The following is an 18,314-nucleotide window of genomic DNA, read 5'->3' as shown; positions in this document are numbered from 1 at the left end:
AACGTATATGCCAGAAGCCAGAAACTCAATGTAGCATTGTTCCCGGATCTAGACAATCATGGGACAATATACATGGGAGATTTTAATGTTAGACATATTACGCTGGAGAGACAATACTAACAACGATAATGGATGCAAATATATAAAATATGTTTATGACAACAGATTAACCGTGTATACTACGGATACCCAAACTCATTTATTGGGAGGCAGACTTGATTATGTAATGGGTAGAAACCTAGTGCAAGATAGGATGGAATGTTCGTTGGTAAATCACTTGGTTAGTGATCACTATGCAGTTTCTGCTTCCTATGAGGTACAGTGTGATGTACCTAATAGACATCAGAGACGGAAAATGAGTATTCCATATGGCTTGCACGACCACTTTATTAATTGTATTTCAAAATGGTATCAAGATTACACAATAACGAATGTACAAGCCTTCAACAGAGATCTCGTTGATACGATTACTACCTACTGCGACACATGGGTGTGTTGGGGAACAGGTCGTAAGCCTAGCAGAAGTGGGCAACACCTACCACCACCCAAGTGGGTCCTTGACCCCGTATTTGTTAAAGAACATGAACGAGTAAACCAACTTGGAGATACGTACAAACGAACCAAAGCACAAGGTGACTTGCATGCATTTCTAGTTGCAAATAGAGGGGTGAGAGACATGAGCAACGTTATACGTAATAAACATTGGGAAGAGTTCCTACAAAGTATAAATGAGCAAACAACACTTGTTGAAGTTTGGGAAAAGATACGAAAAATCTCTAAAACCAGCCCAACCAAACCGCTGCACCACAGCCCACTAGAACAAGCAAACATTCTCCTTGATCAATGGGCACTAACATCGAGCTACGACTCACTCCCAATTAATATACAGCACAAACTTGATGACACACGCCCCAACAGACAACGAACCATCAATCTTGCCTGTACAGCTATCGACGTGTCGGACCTTAATGATGTAACTGAATGGGAATTAAATCATGCACTAAAGATGGGAAAATCAACTGCTCCTGGAGAGGATGGTATTACTTACAGTCTACTGTGGAGTTTGGCCCTAGCCTCGGTAGGGAACAGACGTGTTGCTTCGGCGCTCCAGCAGTTGGTGTTGTTTGCCAGTTTCGGCCGGTTGGGGGCGGGTGTGTCTCTGCCCGGAGTTGCGTGGTGACCGCCGGCCGGGTCGGACGTTCCTGAGGTCTCTCCGCACTGGCTAGTGTTTACGTTGGGTGATCGCTTGTTTGCCCTGCTGGTGGTGGTTTGCCACTGACGGGGTGACGTTTGCTTCGCCATGGGGACGTTTCGCCCTCCATTGCAGAGGACGCTGTCAGCTGGTCTGGCGTTTACGGTGCCGGTGGACCATCCATTGGTTGGTGTCGCCCTAGTAGACGTGCTGCATGTGCAGCTGTCTGACCTGGTGGGCATCCAGCTGCTTCAGGGCCACCGTGCTGTGGTCAAGTTCCGCCTCCAGGCTGCCTTTCAGGCGTTTCTCGAACGGTGTGAGGGGCGTGTTTACCCTCTCCCTGATTCAGCTGGCTCAGTTAAGGTAGTGAATCTTAGTGTCACCTTGACGTCTGTGACGGTGCATGGTGCCCCCTTCGAATTTCAGGACGACTTTTTAACCTCCTGTTTCGAACGGTTTGGGACAGTGTCGAGTGTTCGTTGGAACAAGGTCGTTGCCGGGCACTGTGTTGGTATGCTTGACGGCTCCCGCACCCTGACGATGTCGCTGAAGGGTAGTGTACCGTCGTCGATGTCCGTGTTGGGATACACGCTCCGCTGCCAGTACCGGGGTCAACCGCGCACCTGTTATCGGTGTGGTCACGAGGGTCATCTGGCTGCTGCGTGCGACGTGGGAGCGACTGGTCGTGTGCATGTTCTTCGTGCGGAGGATTTTCCGCCCCTGTTGCGTTCGGGCGGTGTTGGTGCTGTGCCTGAGGCGCCTGCCTGCCTGTCTGCTGCTCCGCCTGTTGAGGAGAGCTCTCCAGCCTGTGCGACACGTCTAGTGCCAGCTGTGGCCCCTGGGGTTGTTCAGCCGGTGTGTGAGGGTGTCAGGCTGTCGCCTGAGCTGTGTGTAGTGAAAGGTGTCCCGGTGGAGGTTCATGTTCCGCCCCCGCCTGTGGATGTGTTACCGGCTCCCGGGGACGCGGGTTCTGCCGTTTTGGAGGGGGTGCTTCGTGGTGAGGTGCCTGCCGTGCCTGAGTGTGTTGCCTCCTGTAGTTCTGCTCTTCCCATTCCTTTGCAGAAGCGCGCGCGTCGGTGTTCTGAGGCTGTTTCCGTGGATGATGTAGACAGTGTGGGTGATGTGGCCTCTGTGGACTCTTCGGACGGTGCGGGTGTGGCCTGTGTGGATATGACGGTGGAGGCTGTGCCTGCGGCGGGGCCTGCTGGGCGTGGTGTGGTGCGGCCTGTCTCGAAGCGTTCGCGGCGGGCTCGGAGTGTCTCCCCCCTTCGTGGTGTGCCTTGGGAGGAGGTGGGGGAGTATGGTGCTCAGCTGGCGTCCCCCGCCGAGGATGATGGTGCTGTGAGGGGCTCCGACGTTGCTCCCTGTGCCCCCCTCCTGCGTCTCCTGCTGTTGGGTCCCCACAGTGGGGGGTTGTCCCTGATGGTCGGGACCTCGTTGTGAAGTTGCGGAAAGATGTGCGCCAGGGAGCCTCGGCTCTTGTGCCCTGTGGTGGGGTCGCTGCCGCGCCTGCAGTTCCCCCTCCTTCCTTGCCCCGGTCTGGGGGTTGCCTAGTCCCGTCTGCTGGGGTCGTGCCCTGTGAGGGGTCCGGAGTTGGGCCCTTATCGGGATGCCCGGGTGCTTCCGATCCCGTGGTGCTCGTCAACCATCTGGGTGTCGTCAAAGAAGGAGTTTGTTTATAGGGTGCCGGATAGGATGTCTCAGCCGAGGGTCCAGCCTGATGGCAGGCTGCCCGCCGACCTGTGGGTGGTTTGGGAGGCGTACCGCTTGCGCTTTCCGTACCGTAAGTTTCCGGAGAAATATTAGTTCCCGTCTTGCGCGCACCGCTACGCCGTGCCTGGATCAGCTGTCACCGTGACCATGACGCCCCGCCCCCCGGTGCGGGGAGTCTCCCTCTGACGTTCGCCTCTGTTTTCGTCGCCACTCCTCTCTCTACGGCCCATCACGTCTACCGCTTTTGACTTTCTTCTCCTCTTTACCATCAACGCGTCTCCTTACATCTGTCCTGGTGCAGTCATCGGGAGGGTTACCCCTTCATGCAAACTGCACCTATTCTCAAGAAGAAGAAGAAGAAGTGTCTCTGCCCGCCTGTGCTGACGTGGCGTTACGATGGGGGTCCCTCTACCCCCTGTCGTCCGGGCTCAGTCTGTGGGACTAGAGTTCTCTGTGCGGGCTGGTTACCCGGAGATTGCGCTGGTTTCTAATATGCTCTCTGTCCCTGTGTTTGAGATTTATGGGGTCGAGTTGGTAACGGCCCGTAGGGCGATTGTGAAGTTCACAGAGGAGGTGGCGTATCGCGATTTTCTCCGGTGATACGAGGGGCGGACACTACCCCTGCCGGATGGTGCGGGCACTGTCACCCTCTCTGATAGAAGTGGTGCACTTACTTACATCATTGTGCATGGGGCTCCCTTGGAGTTTCCAGAGGCTCTGCTACGGCGGTATTTCGGCCGGTTTGGCGCGGTAGTTAGTGTGAGGGGTGAACGTGGTGTCTTCTAGTCCTCTTAAGGGTGTGAGGTCTAACATTCGCACCCTGGGCATGAGACTCCGGGCGGATATTCCGTCCTCTGTGCGCCTTATGGGGTACAACGTTCGGGTGTTTTACGCCCGCCAGCCGCGGACGTGTTATCGTTGTGGTCTTTTGGGCCATCAGGCTGCTGCCTGTTCTGCGCCTGCCGTTGCACCAGTGAATCTCTTCAGTGAGGAGGATTTTCCGCCACTTCCTGTGGGGGATGATTCGGTGGATGTGGACGTCTCTTCGGCTGAGGAGGTGCCCTCTGTTTCAGCTGTTGCTCCGCCTGTTGCGCCCCCTGTTGTTGTCACCTCTCCTTCGGTGGTTGTGTCCTCACCTGGTGCTCCGCCTGTTCCGGCTGGTGTTCCTGAGCCTCTTCCATCTGCCGTTCCTGAACCTCTTCCGTCTGCCAGCTGCTCGGGCCCCTAGTCTTCCGGTTCTTCCTCTGCTGCGTCTGTCCTGGTCCCTGCACCCTCGCCGTCTGTGCTGGGTGATGGGGTGGCTGCGGTGCCTCCTGCTGTGTGTGGTCCGGTTCCCCCTGTGGTAGAGGCTGCTGCCGTTCTACGTCGGGCGTCGGTTCGTCCGGCTGGTGGTGCCCGTGTTTCTGGGTCCGCTTCCGGCTCTGACGATATCCGGCAGGAGCCCAAACGTTCCAGGCGTTCGTCTACGGCCTGGGCTGATGTTGAGGACTTCGATGACTGGGTCTTCTAGTGTTGGCGGCGTGGATCCGGCTGAGTCGTTGTCTCCGCGGGTGGTGGTGGCGGAGGTTCATGTGCCTGCTGGTGCTGATGCCCGTGTCTCGGGTGTGTCTCCTGTTTCTTCCCCCGTCCGGGGGCTTTCCGCTATGGGGTGTGGTGGCTTCTGCTGCCAGGGATGGTGCGGATGCTGGTGCTGGGTGTGGCCTGGTGGTGACCTTACATAAGGATCCGCCCCGCCATGATTCCCTGCAGTCGTCTGGTGGTGTACCCGTGGCCGCTGATGCCCCTGTGGTGGTCCCCTCTGTCGAGCCCCCTCCTGCGGTGTTGTGCTTTGCGGACCTGGAGGCCCGGGTTGCCAAGTTCCTGCTGCTTGCCCGGCCGGAGGATTTTTCTGATGGAGGGGTTCCGAGTTTATGGGATAGGGTGGCGGTTACTCGCGTCCGGAGGGACACCGTGTTGGTTCCATGTCTGCGGGTGTTTGTTGCCGGGGTTCCGGTCCGCATGGCGCCCCCGGTGTTGGGTCGAGCCTCCTGGACGACGTGGCTGCTTTGGGAGGCATTCAATATGCGGTTCCCACCAGACAGGCTCACGGGCCTACATGTATATTTACCGTAGTTGTTTTTTTTGTTATTCATGGCTTGTTGTATGCTGTGCGTATTGTCTTGTTTTGTGTTTTATTCTCGGTCCTTCAGGCCAGTACATGTATGTTGTTGTGTTTGGTTTGTTTCTTATTATTGTTTATTTTGGCCTCGCCCTTTGGTTGCGGGGCGGATAGTATAGGTATATTTTGTTTTATGCAGTGTTTTTTGTTTTGAGTTGTTACTGTGCTTGCTTGTTTGCCATTGTATAATGTTTTGTCTTGATGTATGCTGTATTTTTCTATGAGTTTATCATGTTTGTGTTTTGTTGTACTCTGCTGTCGGCCCTTCTGGCCGGTGGTCTCTTGTTTTATTTTGTTCTGTTATGTTTTCTGTGTTTTTATTGTATTTCATTTGCATGCTTTGCATGAAAAATAAAAGTACAAAAAAAAAAAAACTTAAGTTCCAGCATGTTTCTTGATGTACTTTATGTTGTGTTTTCTTCTCGGTCCTTCAGGCCAGTGCATGTATGTTGTTGTGTTTGTACCTGTTTTGTTTTCTTGTTTGCGTGGTTTGATTGTTTATTATTATTGTTTATTTTGGCCTCGCCCTTTGTTTGTTACGGGGCGGATGGTTTGGTGTGAGTGTTTTTATTCCTGTATTGTTTCTGTGCTGTACGTTTGACCTGGTATTTTCATATTGCTTTACCTGTTGTACGTGTTTGTTCTTTGTGTTTTGTTTGGAATGTATTGTGATTGTCCTGTTATGTTTCCTGTTATGCCTCTTGATGTATGTTTTGTTTTATGAAGGTTTTGTTTTGTGATGTTACTGTGATTGCTAGTTTGCCATTGTATTATGTTTTGTGCCTTGATGTATGCTGTATTTTTCTATGCATTTATCGTGTTTGTGTTTTGTTGTGCTATGCTGTCGGCCCTTCTGACCGGTGGTCTCTTGTTTTATTTTGTTCTGTTCTGTATTTTGTGTTGTTTTTATTATATTTAAATTGCATGCTTTGCATGTAAAAAAAAAAAAACTTAGTCTACTGAGATTAGTCTCACACGTACCAGGTAATCCACTATTAGTGTTGTACAGAATGAGTTTACGTGAAGGAGTATTACCTGATGCTTGGACAAAGAGTGTCATTGTTCCCATCCCCAAACCACACTCAGATAATTATAGACCCACATCTCTAACATCGTGTGTTTGCAAAGTGCTTGAACGTATTGTTCTTAACCGACTCATGTATCGTATACAGGGGCACCTGTCACCCCAACTGTTTGGATTTATGCCTGGGCTTGGTACACAACACTGTTTTGCTGAGTACTTCGCACATATTGAAGCTTCCCCTCAAACAGTCTTCATCGACCTAGCAGCAGCTTTTGATACAGCAAACAGAGAAATCATACTGGAGCAGCTTGCCGAGCTGGGAATACAAGGAAAATTACTGAAATGGATAAAGGGCTATTTGTCTAATCGAACAGCATATGTTTTGTTTAATGGTGTTAAAAGCACAGAGAGCAAACACTTTGAACTGGGAACTCCACAAGGAGGGGTCCTCAGTCCCTTGTTGTTCAACGTTCTGATGCATAAACTTATTAAAGATCTTCCAACTAATAAAGAAGACACTGTCATTTGTTATGCTGATGATATATGTTTACAGGCTGCCACCGAGCCTAGAATGCAAGTTCTGCTCGACGCTTTCGCTACTAGAGCTGAGAAATGTGGCCTCCTTATCTCTGTACAGAAAACTCGTGCCCTCATTCCATGTGATATTCCACCACCCAATTACCATATAGATGGGCGAGCACTTGAGAACTGCGAGTCTTACAGATACCTTGGTGTCCCCATTAACGACCCTGGGTACCTTTCTTCTCTTAAGAGGAGACTTTGGGAGAGATTAAAGCCCTTGCGGGTCCTTGTTGGTGTCAATCATGGGCTTAACGTGAGACTTGCTAGAATGTTTTATGTATCATTTATACGCTCTGTGATTGACTACAATGCTCTACATCTCACACTGTATACTGACAAAGAGCTGAAATCTCTTGAAACTTTCTAATATGCTACACTCACCTGAGGTCTATAGAAGAAGAACGAAATCTGATTATGTATATTGGTTCTACAAGGTAGCCAACTCCATCAAAATATTAAATATGTACCCAACTCTACTAATGATTAATCAGCCAATTACTCCGTGGGATAACTGGGATCTATCAGTTGATTTTGTAAATGCGCCCAAGAAAGATAGTGTGCACACTACATTATTAAAACAGTTAACACTGAAAAGCATCACTGAAAGTACTCAGAGTATGGGTAACGATGTTTATCAGTGCTATACCGACGGCTCTGTAGAAGGTGGACGATGTACCGGATGTGCATGTAACATATTTGAACAATCTTCTCTCGTACATACAGCAATAAAGCGCGTCAATGACTGGGCAAGTACAACTCAAACCGAACTTGCAGGCATATACCTTGCCACTGAATTTTTAAAAGACAAAGGCAGTGGACTTATATACTGCGACTCGCAGAGTGCACTCCTGGCATTGAACGCACATAGTAGTGACACCCAGGAAATAGTCAGTGATATTCGAGTGAATGTTTTAGCTGCCAAAGAAAACAGATTTGAGATTAAATTCCTATGGATACCATCACATGTTGGCATCTCAAGGCATGACACTGTTGATATGCTTGCTAAGTCAGCCTGCAGAAAACCAGTGGTAGAAATTGATATGGGTGTTTCATTAGCAGTGACAAAGAGAATACTTAAACAAATATCTAATGAAAATCTCACCGACCTAACAAATTCTCAAAGACCTGAAAGTTGTAGCATTAAATATTATGATAGATATCGTGAGTAGACATTCACATATGGGACTAATAGAACAAGAACCCGGCAATGTGATGTTATAGTGGCCAGAATACGCCTGGGATATCGACGTATCTGGCAGCTTTCTCAAAACCCAAATGTCGAGTACACAATGTGTCAACTTTGTGAAATAGAAAACATGCACTCTCTTGAACATTATATTGTAGAATGTCCCATACTGACTGACTTTCGCCCTCCTGGGCTAAGGTATGCTGAACTCTGTAGTTACTATATGAGTACTGGAACACTTGATGATATATTGGACTTGTATCCAAAATTGACCATGTAATATATCAATCATACAATGTATATATATGATGTAACTATATAACCTGAGCTTGTAAAAGCACCTTCATCACTTTCAGTGATTAAGTGCTTAATTGCACACTAGTTTCTTTATCAGCTACCTCACCCTGTCAGGGTAAATGAGACAAATGTATGTGAATGCATGTGTGTATGTATATGTATGGGTATAAAGCATATATGGAAGCTGATCAGAATTACATTTCACCTTTGTGAATGTACATAATGACACTATGTAAAAGACACATCTAATACTTTATGTAGAGCATACGTAAATCTGTGTATCTATGTATTTACGTATGTAGGTTAGCTTAGCATTTTAAAAGCACCGAATCACCTTCTGTGGTTGAGTGTTCAATAAACCCTTGAACTCTATGTTTAACACTTCTCTAACCCTGTCCATGGAGGACAGAAGAAAATGTATATATGCTGGTTAGCATTGTAAATGTGTGGCCACGTCTGTGGTAGAAAATAATAATAAAAAACAAAAAAAAAAAACTGCGTCTTGCACGCCAATGACATTCAAACGCTCTATCAACTCTCTATAAGTAATTACTAAGAACCTATTCTCTACAAACAGAGGCTCTCCACCCTAAACACCTTCAGGTCCTCTTAGAATTGTTTACCAGGGTCCTCCACAGTTCTTCCGGCTCCTACAGCATGAAGTCTTTCTTAACAGACAGCAATGGTGCTTCATCACTGGTATCACAGAAGCAAGTGAATCTTCACTTCACTGCTCCTCTTCCCACAATTTGAGATCCACCTCCTCACTATGTGGCTCTGCTCTTCCCCAGATTACTACATCTACCTCTACAGGCTTGAAGATCCAATCATCAACTTCTTCTCTGGCCTCAGAGTACTCCCATCAACTCCTTCCTCAGAACAAACCTGCAACCCATTTACATGCCAATAAAAATGTTTCCCTATAAACACATAAACAAAATAAATCACACAATTAATGTTTCCACCCAACATCTTTCTGCTTTCTGCTTGCTGTGAGTATGGACTCCCCCATCCAGGACGAATCTATCCTCCACATCCCGCTGAGCGGTTGCTTCGCCTGCCTCGGCAGGGGCCACTACTCTGCCAGAAGCTAAGCCTCCCTCAGTTACCCACAAGCGTTCGGAGGGGATGGATATTGCTTCGCCCTCTAGCACGTTCCTCCATCTTTACTCTCTTCTTTAGGCCTTCTACCTTATCAAAACATGCCTAACATATCAACAGACACTTGCTACGATCGCTGGGCACACAATGAAATATATTCAATCACTATTAACTAGTTAAATTTGGGCTTACCACAATAAGGTCTTCTGCAGGGCGCTCTCCCTCTCGATGGTGCCTGGCCAGGGCGCTTCCATGCTGCCCAAGAAAATGTTTCAGGACGGCTTCACAACTCTTCCTGCCGTCCCGGACTTGAGACCACACGTTCCCAGCTTGATTCCACAGCCGAAACGTCTGCACACTTCCTTCCTCTTGAAGGTATATCAACTAGGGGTTCCTCTATAACAGGAGCTAACACGGAGCGCGGCTTCCCCCTCACGATGTCTGGTGCTCAAGTGGGGTCAAAGCCCTCCAAAAGCGAGCCTCACACTTCCAGCAAACTCTCCACATGCCCGAAACGCTTTGCGTAATAGTGGCTTTAGGCATTGTATGTACTAGCTCTACCTATAAGTCAACCAATCCTTGTATAAATTTATTGTATGTATGTATCTTACCTAAATAAATTGTATTGTATTATAAATTGTATAAGTAATATAAATTGTGACATACTCAGCCCCTGCCAGTTTGGCTTCCGGTCCCAAAAGAGTACCAATGATGCAATCATTAGTCTCCTTGACATTATCTACTCAGCCCTTGACAAAAATGAGTTTCCGATTGGACTCTTCATTGACCTAAGAAAAGCCTTTGATACTGTTAATCACAACTACCTCTTACTTAAACTCCAGCATTATGGAATCCGAGGCCTTGCCCTTGACTACATCCGATCCTATCTTAGTGACAGACACCAATATGTAACCATCAATGATACAACTTCTTCCACTCTACCAATTACCGTTGGAGTGCCACAGGGCAGCATCTTAGGACCTCTTCTATTTCTTATATATATAAACGATCTGCCTAATGTCTCTAATATTCTCAAACCTATATTGTTTGCTGACGATACTACCCTTATCTACTCAAACCTCAACCCACATACACTAAATAATGTTGTGAATAATGAATTAAAAAAAGTCCACTTATGGATGTCAACGAACAAACTAACATTAAACATCGAAAAGACTTACTACATCTTATTTGGAAGCAAATCATCAAATGCAATTCAGCTACAGATAGACAACATTAACATCAGTAATAAAAATGATGGCAAGTTTCTTGGCCTATTCCTAGACAAGAGACTCAACTTCAGCACCCACATTCAACACATAACTAAGAAAGTCTCTAAGACAGTTGGTATACTCTCCAAAATCAGATATTATGTTCCTAACTCTGCTCTCCTCTCACTATATTATGCACTAATCTACCCCTATCTTAATTATGGTATCTGTGCATGGGGGTCTACCACTGCAAACCACCTTAAGCCCATCATCACACAGCAAAAATCTGCTATCAGAATAATAACTAACTCTGCTTTCAGACAACACTCAGCTCCCTTGTTTAAATCTCTAAACTTGCTAAATATTAACTCCCTCCACACATTCTCTTGTGTCAACTACATTTACAAAACCCTGTTCTTAAATGCAAACCATGCTCTGAAACTCTCCCTGGACAGATGTAATAGGACCCATTATCACCACACCAGAAATAAATATCTCTTTGATATCCCCAGGGTCAAACTTAATCTGTGTAAACACTATGCAAATTAAGGGACCTAGTCTATGGAACTCACTCCCTAGTGAATTGAAAAACTGTAAAACTTTTGCCTTATTTAAAAGCAAAACCAAAAAGTACCTAACTTCATCTATTTAGTTTCCTACACTGAGCTTTAAATTTGCTCTGTACCTAGTGGTATCCAATCTCCTAATTTTTATGTAATATCAAACAACCTTATCATTGTGTTCATTGCTGTCTTCTTTTATGTGCTAGCCATATGCTGTATTGTGACTACCAATTTTTATCAACTACCATTCAAGCTGTCATTGCAATCAATCTTATATTGTTTCTGCTGTATTGTGCCTACCAATTTGTTGTCAACTACCATTTTAAGCTGTCATTACAATCAATCATAGCTACCTATGTGCTTTAATATACTGTACCTATAATTTTCTCTCATCTTTTTTTTTTTTTCATTCCATGTAATCTGTTATCATTTTTTTGTCTATAAATTTTGCAAGTATTTACCTCCTTAAAATTTTCTTAGATTAAGGACCTGCCCGAAACGCTGCGCGTGCTAGTGGCTTTACAAGACTGTAATTACCATAATTGTATCCTCACATTCCTTATGTACATTCTTGTATATGCATAAATAAATAAATAAATAAATATTGTATTGTACATCTCATTACCAGTCATTTATCTATATCCTTATTCACTGCTCATATTCTTAAACTGTCTGTCAAATTTAATTAAGTGTTTTACGTATGTATCTTCATGTCTATATTTCTTTGACCTCTTAGTTTGGTCAGGTCTTGCAGAATAACTCTCAAGGAAGAATCGGTTATCAACTACCTGGGATAATAACACACGTGCATACCGCAAAAGATATCAGAGTCAGATGCAGACCACAACAGATGTCAAATAGTCAGGAGTAGACCAAAACAGATGTCAGGTGCAGACCACAACAGATATCAGATAGTCAGTTCAGACCACAACAGATGTCAGATAGTCAGGTACAGACAACAACAGATGTCAGTTAGTCAAGTGCAGACCATATCAGGTGCATAATAATCAGGTGCAGACCACAACAGATGTTAGCTGGTGTAGACTACAACAGATGTTAGAGTCAGGTGCAGACCACAACAGATGTCACGGAATCAGGTGCAGACCACAACAGATATCAGAGAGTCAGGATCAGATCTTAACAGATGTCAGATGCAGACCACAACAGATGTCATCTATTCAGGTGCAGGCCACAACAGATGTCAGAGAGTCTGGTGCAGACTACAATATATGTCAGCTAGTCAGGTGCAGACTAAAACAGATGTCAGGTAATCAGGTCCACTTTGCTGCATCAGTCGCGATCCCGGTCGTCATCTATTTTTCTTACGGTTACGCGACAGTGACTACTCATGGAGTCGCGAGAAAAAATATTTGTATAAAATCCATTTATTATCCGATCAACTTGGGGATAGTTTACAAATGTTTGCCATTAAATTTACGTTTTCTCATAATAGCCGAACAGCTTATTAAAGAGAACGGCGTGGCAATGAATCATCGTGGTAAAACAATTGTATTATTGACACCACGAGTATAATCGACGTAGTTTTTATATATGTTGCCGGTCGAACGCATCCTTATGTGACCTTAAATACTTATGTTCTTATAGAACATTCTATTGTGAACACATTGGAACAAAAATGAAATACATACATCGAAAAATAATGTCAGGACAGTGAATTGAATATACACTTTTCAAAGCGAGTTTCGCCGATATGCCGCCGCGGGTAACACTTCGGTCAATTCCCACACTGTTTTGGGTGGGCTACGACATTGAATCTATATTTATATGCATATGTCCGTGTAGAAAATTTTATTGCGATTTCAGTGATACCAAAATTAACGCTGTAGCACAGCTGTGGGCCTCACAACCATTAAGAGAGTGGGAACATTTTGTTGCTGTTTGGCGCTCTCGGCAAGTGATCTGAATGGGTTTTTATTTGGTGTTGATATGCCTTATGCTCTGGCGGCATTTTATAGGTATGTTCTTATAGACAATTCTACTGCGAACACAGTGATACCAAATTTAAATACGTACGCCTACAATTAGTGTCAGGACAGTCAAAAGAGTATACACTTTTCGGTCTTACCGCTTAGGCGCGCGAAACGCCGATATCTCAAGGGGCAAGTTTTTTTTTCAGAACACAGTTATTATTATTATTAACATCTTTATTGACAAAATTAATTACAATTTTGCCTAATCTGAGGATTTTGATAGTCTTATTAAATTGAGGTTAATGCTAGTATTCACTGTCACGCAGGACAGAGGGTCATACATAAGACAATAGGCCTAAACTGTAGGCTGAAGCACATATATATCACGGTTACAATCAATGTTTTAATGTGTGGATATGTGAAAACAACTTTCTATTGTGCACTGCCACACAAGTGCAGGGATGGGTTCATAAGTGATACAGCTTAGAATATAAGTAGAAATTGTTCTTCATTCTTTAAAATGGACAAGCAAATTTTGGGTAAATTGTTAGGATGTCGTCCAGAACACCTGAGTCAATAAAATAGTTACACAGTTGGTGGTACAATAGGCCAGGAGGTCTAAAGTCCTTTACGGTTTCACATTCATCAATATAGTGTTCTAGTGAATGCATTAAAGGTTTATCACAGAGTTTACAATCTGAATATTCTGGTAGTGGCTCAGCCTCACTAACCTGCCAGATGTGTCTATAGCCAAGGCGAATTCGCGCGATTACTACATCACATTGCCTGGTCCGGTTACTGTGCTGACCATACAAATACCTATTATTACAGAACTTGTCATAACTTTTAATACTGCAGCTTTCAGGTCTCTGTGCATTTCTTAGTTCTTCTAAATCTGAATTAATTTCTTTAATTTGTATGTTTCTAATAACTGCATTAGATAGTCCAAAATCATAATCAATGTTTTCTTTCCTGCAAGCCTCATTGGCCAATTGATCTACAAAGTCATGTTTTTCAACTCCAACATGGGATGGGATCCACACAAATTTTATACAAGAATTATTATCATTGGCAAAAATTACATTCCATTTAATATTACAAGCTACTTCCGACATACATTGTGATGGGTTATTTAAGGACTGCAGAGCACTTTTAGAGTCACAGAAAATAACTCCACCACCATTGAGCTTAAGGTATTCAGTGGCTAGATAAATACCCAATAGCTCGGTCTGTGTCGTGCTTGCCCAGTTGTTCAATCTCTGTGTACTAGTCATGATCATTTCATTCCCTTTATACACTGCACATGCACAACCTGTTCTACCAGTGCCTAACTGCACAGAGCCATCAGTAAAGGCATAGGATTCAGTCGGTTTGAGAATTTGAAGATGACTGTCAATAGCTTCTAATGTTATACATCTCAAAATGTCAGTGTTATACATTTGTTTTACACTGATGGGAGTATAATGCAGAGAGACCTCCACATCTTTCCAAGGGGGAATATAGTGAACAGTTTTATCAGGGTTAAGAGATACATTCAGTTTCTGAAGATTATAGACACAACAACTGAGCCACACACTGTAGGGAGCTTTTTGCGGCGGATTGAGGGAACAGTCAGAATTGTTTAGAATGGATCTCAATTTAATTTGAATAGAGCTGGGGGGACCATTATTTTTCAAAGTTTTGGCGCAAAACATAGTACTAAGTAGAACTATTCTTTCGTAAATGGAAGGTAAGTTTAGTTCCTTTCTCATGTTAACAATTCTGACAGTTCTAGGACAACCCAGGATGATGCGCATGGCATCATTCTGTACTACATCTAGGCCTTGTAATTGTTTAGGAGAAAAATTAAGAAGATGCAAGGCATAATAATCAACAACAGATCGTATAAAGGCAATATAAAAACTACGAGCATATTTTATGTTAATGCCAAATCCTTTGCCAACAAGAGTTCTGAGAGGTTTAAGACGCTCAACAAGTTTTTTACGCAGGTTGCTGATGAGATTTGTATCATTAACCTCGACTCCAAGATATTTATAAGACTCACAAGTCTCCACGGGCACTCCATTAATAGTATAGTTAGCATGAAGAGAATGGGGAATAAGAACCCTTGTTTTATCAACAGAGATTATGAGGCCACATTCTACTACTTTCTTGGAGAATGCATCAAGTAACATTTGTAGCCTTGGTTTACTGTGTGCCATAATACAAATGTCATCAGCATAACATATAACTGTTTCCGTAGGTTGTACAGGTATGTCATGGATAAGTTTGTGCATAAGTATATTGAAGAGCATAGGGCTTAGGACACCGCCTTGAGGTGTGCCTAGTTCGAATGCATCTGTTCTTGTACTTTTAACTCCTTTAAATAGGACACTAGCACGCCTGTTGGATAGGTAGCTCTTTATCCAACTCAGAAGATTACCTTTGATTCCAAATTCAGCAAGTTGCTCTAATATTATTTCGCCATTCGCTACATCGAAAGCTGACTTTAGGTCAATAAAGGCTGCCTGTGTCCCATCCTGGGAGTTTACAAAGTATTCAGCAAAGCATGTTTGTGTGCTACACTTGGGCATGAACCCATATAGGTTTGGGGCCAATTTTTCTTTGACCTGAAACATGACACGATTGAGAACAATTCTCTCCAAGACTTTACACATGCAAGATGTAAGGGAAATGGGTCTGAATTTTTGAGAGTTAGGTTTAGGAATTGGTATTATGAGACTTTGTGTCCATTTCTTTGGCAAGATACCTTGTGAGAGACTCATTTGATAGAGGTCAAGCAGAGGGTGGCTAGGGACATCATTCAGTAAGCTCAAGATGTTATAAGTTATACCATCCTCACCAGGGGCAGTTTGCCTAGGTTTTCCTAATGCTGATGTTAATTCAAAGGGGGTTATAGGAAACTGATCCGTTAAATCTGGTGAGGAGCGTGCTATTTCAATATTAAAGTTTCTGTTAATGTTGGTATGTCTTAAATGCTGCTGTATATCTGGGGGTAAGGAAGAAATTTGTGAGACACTAGACCATTGAGCTAGGAGCATGTCAGCATATTCTGCAGGAGTATGATGAAGCTGAACTGGGGCTGAAGGTTTGGTAATGTTTTTAATTTTGTTCCACATTTCTGATAATGTTGTAGTTCTATTGATACCTTGTAGGAATTGTTCCCAATATGTGTTCTTAACTTGACCCTTAAGCTCGCGAAAATCTCTGTTGGCATTAAGGAATGCAAGTAAATTGTCAGCTGTTTTGTCTCGTTTATAAGAGTCAGCAAGCTGAAGCACTTTAGCTCGCTCTGCAATAATAATAGGATCCTCTGTCCATGAGGAAGAACGAGTGTTCTTTTTTTTCCTTGATTTAACCCAGGTATCATAATAACTGGTAATGATACTGACAAGATCATTGTAAAAGTGGTCCACTGATACAGGTGTATACCCAGTGTACCACTTATGTACATAAGCCTTAAAGTGCTGTTTAAGATTGTCTGGAATGTTAATTTTAACTCTAGGATGAGGATTGGACCTAATATCCGCCACATTGTATTCACAATATATTGCAAAATGATCACTTACTAGTTCTGGGATGAGCTTAACGTTGACGTTGCTATCTACTAGGCTGTATCCAATCACATAATCCAGTCTACCCCCCAATAAATGGGTCTGTTTATCAGTATCATACACAGTAATATTATGATCATTAAGGTATTTCAAGAAGACCCTTCCATTATTGTTACACTGAACGTCACCAAGAGCAGTGTGACGAGCATTAAAGTCACCCATACATAACATAGCTGTGTTACCTGTAGGTTTCGGTAGCAGGTCTGCTTTAAGTACATTACATCGTCCATATATGTTATACAGTAGGAAATGGCTATTTGCAGTTTGCAATTTGAATTTTTGATAATGTATACTATCACTCCTATGATTTTTAATTAGTTTACAGATTAATCCACTCTTAATATACGTTAGTAAACCAGTTCCAATACTGTTGTTGTATGCTATATACCCAGGTATCCTAGGTGGGACCTTCTTGATAGTTGTGGTCGTATATGGTTCCTGTAAACAGATCACATCTACGTCTCTCATTTTAGCATACAAGATTACGTCATTTATCCGAAGATAAACACTTCGAATATTCCAAGAAAGAAACTTAATTGTTTTTGTTTGATGAGCCATGGTTAAGTGTCAAGGGAATTAAGGTAACATTTAAGTTCGTAAAACAATTGGAGAACATAAGTAATTTTGTTCCGTGTGTCCTGAGTACTTTTGTCTAGGAGGCGTCTAACCTGAGTAGGAGTTGGTATTCTTTTAAACTCTTTACCTTTAACCAAATCAAGGGTGTCTTGACGATCTAGTTGGGGTGCCAGTGAGGGATCAATGACTACTCTAACACCATTCCCCATGGGGATTTGACACTCACGTTCCGTAGAGACAGGTGAAGTAGCCTCAGCAGCTGCAACATTACCACTCGCATCACTACTGGTGCTGGGAGAATTTACTTGATCACTATCGCTAGCATGATTCACTTCACTATCACCGGGCAGATTCATCACTAATGTTTGTATTTTAGCTTCCAAATCCATAATTTTATTTTTTAACCAGTTAATTTCTTCTGTATCTTTGCTTGTTTGCCTTAGCCCATCGAGGGTTGGAAACTGCTTACTAGAGGAGTAACAGAACACAGTGAGCACCAAAGTATGGCCAACAAGACCCATTAATTCTCCCTCATTAAACTTTAACCTTTTCCTCTGAAGGCAGGCATGCTTTTTATTTAGTTTAAGCTGTATTTGCAATGCAAAATGATCACTTAGCATTTCATCCACAGTAAGACAATTCCCCTCTATGCCCTCAGCATTTATCAAACAAGCATTATCTAATCTCCCTCCCCTCAAATGAGTAGGAGAGGGCTCGCCCAGCAGTTGAACATCTTCATGTTCCTGCAAAAACTGATACCATCTGCAACCATTCCTATTTGCTTTACCCCTTGATCCTAAAGCTGGATGTCTGGCATTAAAATCCCCTACCACAAGTGTATCTTCAGAAAAGAAGGAATCTGGCAAGTATCTTAAAACAAGGGAGCTATCAGAGATGTATAGATTAATGAAATTTAACTCTCGGTCCTTTAATTGTATCCGCAAGCTAATACTTTCAATACCTCTATATCTCTGAGGGATTCCAGTTATCTCGGCAGGTATGGTACTTTTGACATAACATGACACCCCCCCCTAGTTCCTCCATCAGCATATAAGTGAAAACCTCTATAACCATTTAGCCTCAGAATGCTACCATCCCTATCCCTAGTTTCCTGGAGTGCTACTATGTCAATATCCTCTCTAAGAGAATAATAGTGTACATCCACC

The sequence above is a fragment of the Procambarus clarkii genome, chromosome 75, assembly GCF_040958095.1.
Source record: "Procambarus clarkii isolate CNS0578487 chromosome 75, FALCON_Pclarkii_2.0, whole genome shotgun sequence".
Taxonomy (NCBI): domain Eukaryota; kingdom Metazoa; phylum Arthropoda; class Malacostraca; order Decapoda; family Cambaridae; genus Procambarus; species Procambarus clarkii.
The sequence above is the reverse complement of the archived record's forward strand: the minus strand, read 5'-3'. Positions refer to the sequence as shown.